Source organism: Pelodiscus sinensis, chromosome 32 (assembly GCF_049634645.1).
Source record: "Pelodiscus sinensis isolate JC-2024 chromosome 32, ASM4963464v1, whole genome shotgun sequence".
Lineage (NCBI taxonomy): Eukaryota > Metazoa > Chordata > Testudines > Trionychidae > Pelodiscus > Pelodiscus sinensis.
This window is the reverse complement of record NC_134742.1, coordinates 9,300,286-9,304,547: the sequence shown is the minus strand read 5'-3', so window position 1 is coordinate 9,304,547 and position 4,262 is coordinate 9,300,286. Positions and strand designations below refer to the sequence as shown.

The window sequence follows — 4,262 nt, the reverse complement described above, 5'->3', positions numbered from 1 at the left end:
ATCCGTGCCAATCTAGACGCTCTTTTCCACAAATGCTTTTAATGGAAAGCTTTTCCAGTCTAGACGTAGCCACTATGTACCAAGAATAGAGTACAGAGCACTGAGTGCCACCTTGGTTAATTTCTCTATTTCCCTTGGTCTGGATTGGCATGATTGGACTGACCACTACTGACCAACTCAGGTGACTCAGTTTTTGAAGCAGAGCCAGAAGGATACAGGAAAACCTGTCCTTGAAATACTACACGCAAAGGCAGATGTGTTGAGAATTGCTAACTCTGAAAAAATGGCCAACCACTGGGTGTGATCTCTCTAAAGGCATATTATCTATTGTATTTCACCCCCTATGAATTGTATTAATATTGTCGTGTATTTGCCTTGGGGGAAGTGCTGTTGGATAAGGAGGATGTTTGTTAAATGACAACCACACGCTCCAATTGGTTCTCAGTATGTTGCAATGAAGCACTTGTATAAAGTGTGACCTACTCAAGAATTGTTCTTGAGGGGTGAAAAGGGAGATAATGTAGCATAAAATTCTATTTTTAGCCATGTTTAAGTTGTTGTAATAGTGTAGCATTAGGCAAATTGCTTGTCTCTGTAGCTCATGTTAAGAACAAGGACAGACCCTTATGATTAGTACTTGAACTCAGACCTGAGGAAAATATTGTGAAGAAAGCTCAGTGTCTGTTAATACTGTACCTGGATGTCCTTACTCAAATGCTGATATTGTTTCTATGTCAATGAAAGTTCCCTGTGGTGTGACTGAGGAATGTGAGTGTTAGGAGGGAAGCAGGAAGGCCGTCGCCAGCTGTTCTAGGAAGGGACCGAGATGGACGATAAGACACCAGAACCTCATTGACACGTGGGAAGGGGGCATACTGACAACCCTGAAAGAGGAAGGCAGGCAGTTGTCAATCAAGACAAGCTGGAGGGACTGAAACCAGCCTGATGGGACAACAGATAAGGGAGAAGAACAACAACTTGGGAAAACAAGCACTCACCAAGCAGCGGCTGATTAGAGCCTCGTGATGCAAAGTCCGCTAATCCCAATGCCAGGAAGCTGCTATGAGAAGAAGCTGCTTTGCCACAGACTTCGGGTTCGTCTGCCACTTCCGTGGGGATCTCAGCCCAGACTGAAAGGAACCTGGTCCCGAGCCTCGTACTTCACTGAGTTGGCCGACTAGTGAAGGCGAGCAACAGACTGGAAATTAGAACATCTGTGTGTGGGGAGGGGGCAGGGGGCTTTCTACTGTATTTTCAATAAATGAGGAGTGTTGCCTTTTCCCCTGAAAGATCCCATGTGCTTCCAATAAGCATATCCGAGTGGGGATCCTGGAGGTGGGGCTGCCGAATTGATTAGCTGCCTTGGGGAGAGGTGCAGAGTCACCCCTTCTTTGGCTGACGGTGTCACCTCCTGTAGCTGACTCGTATCCTGAGATGCAGTCGGGATGAGCTGAATCAATGATGATGGAGCAGCTGCTCTTGCAGGAGGCGGACTGATGGAACCTGCACCTCCTGTGAGTGTCAAAGGGCCCATGGCAACAATTGCCACAGAAGGCCATCCATTGGTTGTGGGCCAACCCTGGACATGCTTGCTGAGGGTTCCAAGGATCCAGACGCCTTGAAAGGGGAAGTGCTCCAGGCAGAGGATGATGCCTGTGGGATCGGGAAGTCGAGGTAGAGAAGCCGCTTCCTTCTTCCCCCGACCCTCCTGCCTATCTCCTGCTTCATGGGGAATGACAAGGTCACATCAGGCAGGTGTTCAGGCTGGCTGCAGGAAAGATCCCAGTCCTGGTCTGTGGGGGCTGGGAGAGAAGGTTTCCTCCAGCAGCCCAGGGCAATAAGCAGATTCCGGGTCCCATTCTGTACAGGAGGGACAGTTCCTCTGGTGTCCATCCTTACTGGAGTAGCAGGCAGCTTCTGGGTCCTGCTCCCTGGCAGGGAGAGCAGCTAGTAGCTTCTGGCTCCTGGACCGTGAGGAGGGCAGCAGGCAACCTCCTGGTTGGAGTGCGGGGGAAGCTCCTCCTGTGACCGTCATCTCCAGAGCAGCAGGGTGGCCCAGCACTGGGGGAGCTCTCCTCCCGGCATCCTCCTGCCACAGAGTGGACAAGGTCCTGGAGAACCATCCTCAAGGTGCTAGTCCTTTCAGGGAGCCCTGCACATTCCTGACTGATGGTATGTCTACACTGCAGCAGAGCGTCTACACTGCACGCGTGTTCTTGCGCAAGTAAATTTACAGTAACTTGTTGGAAAACAGGGCTTGTTGTGCAAGAGTCATTCCTCTCCCCTTGAGGAATAAGTCCTCTTGCCCAAGAGCTCTTCCACAGAAGGCAGTGTAGACAGGCAACAGGGGTTTCTTGCACAAGAGAGCGTCCACACTGCCATGGACAATCTCGCTCAAAAGCACATGGCAGTGTGGACGTGCTCTTCCGTAACACCGTTTGCACAAGAACTCTTGCACAAAAAGCCTGCAGAGTAGACATAGCCTGATAGTTGCCAGACGTCTTATGCCTCTGACCCGTGTCATACTTCACTTGAATTTAGCCAAAAGGCAGAAAATCCATGTCCCCGGCCTATGTCTCTACCACACAGAGACCACCCCTCATCTTGCCACAGCGCTGTGGCTCTGGCCAGGGCCACCCAGGAGCAACTTCCAGGCAACAGGGGTAGGCGTGTGTGTTTGGGGGGTGCATACCGCTCATGCCCACCTCCAGCCTCCCTGTTGCTTCCTGAAGCCAGGGCTGGGTTGGCTGGCCAACTGGCACTCCTGGCCAGATTCCCCTCTGCTGGGCTTAGCTTCACTGATGCTGTTCGGGCCACCCCTGGGCTTGCCTGCTGCTGCCTGCTCCATTGTGCCCCCATCCGGCCCTGACCTGAAGCCGAGTGGCAAGGCGCCTCCCTAGCTAAGGGAAAAGCCTCCCACCCACCCAGGCCCAGAGAGAGAGATTGATTAAGTGATGTTTTCTGAAGCCCTTTTCCCCATCTTTCTCTCTTTTCCTGCTCAGTTTTTCTTTCCTCTCTTCCCTTCCCTTTTCTCCATGCAAGCAGATGCCTGCAGACACTTAGTTTATTTTTTTCTTCATTATTTGTCTATTTTTGACACAGCACAGTGGTTCCTCGAGGGGAGGTGCACCGCTCCTGGAAGTACTGCAATACCAGGTCGACGTGCGGAGTGGACGGAGCAAGCTCCTCTTCTGACCCCCTGCTCCAAAAATCCATTTAATATAAAGTTCTCAGTGAACATATTAAACTGATAAGCACAGATGGCAGCTTACAACAACGCAGCAGAGCTGCCGGGCCGGATCAGGTTTTCACCTTCAGGGCAGGATGATCTGTGCATAGAGACACTTCAGATGGGTCGACGTGATGCCAAGAGATTACTCGCTCAGATCTTTAAAAGGCTGCTGGCTCTTAATACGGGACCCCACGCAAGCCAATTAGTTGACTGAACTAAATTTCACATCCTTCGTTATAATATTGAATTTGTAAATTAACTATAATTCAGCTGCCTCCTTCTGTAATCCAGTGATAAAATTATTTTGTGGAAAGATGGCTATTTCAAAACCCATTATTGAATATCCCGAGAGTAACTCTCACAAACCCATTAGGGAATGTTTTAACCGCCCTGGACATTCGATAATAGATTTAAAAAAGCCATCCTTCTGTAACTGGCAGGTGGCACGTACTTAAAAATGTCTTTGGAGCTTTATACAGCCATAGAAGTGGATCAGAGATTCTTTTAGATCCGAAAACCAGGTCTGGCCACTGCACTGTTTGGAAAGGCAAAATATTTTATTGGGTCTAGTCCCATTTAGCAGGCAAATCCATCTTAGCAACAAGGGAAGGGCTGCCTTGTCCAGGTTTCAGAGGCCACGGTGCCATTCAGACCACAGCCCTGATATGCCCCCTCTGCCAGGAAATGGGGAACACCCCACATCTGCCCCCACTCACCACTTCAGAGGTCTCCTTATCACCCTCCCCAACAAGCTTCTATCCCCTGGTCCCAGTCTGGGGCAGTGGGAGGAATAGCAGCCACTTCCTCCCTCAATAGGGCAGGGCTGCTCAGTGCCCGGAGCAGCAGTTCAGTGACATGCTTCCAGTGCTGCTTAATCCTGCGGACCCAGCTAGGAATGTAAATGAGTAGCCATCTCCTCCCTCTCTGCTGCTGCCTGTACCAGAGGCTGTCTGCAGGGGGAATCTGAGCTCCCTGCAGTCAGAGGCTACTTTGTAGCAGAAGCCCCAGCTTATGGGAGTGTGAGCACCCC

At 50.6% G+C, this 4,262-nt stretch overlaps 1 pseudogene; it reads right to left on the bottom strand.

Moving 5' to 3' along the window:
• Window positions 1-3,119: 3,119 nt before the first annotated feature.
• On the bottom strand, window positions 3,120-3,289 carry LOC112544546 (U2 spliceosomal RNA; annotated as a pseudogene).
• Window positions 3,290-4,262: the final 973 nt, after the last annotated feature.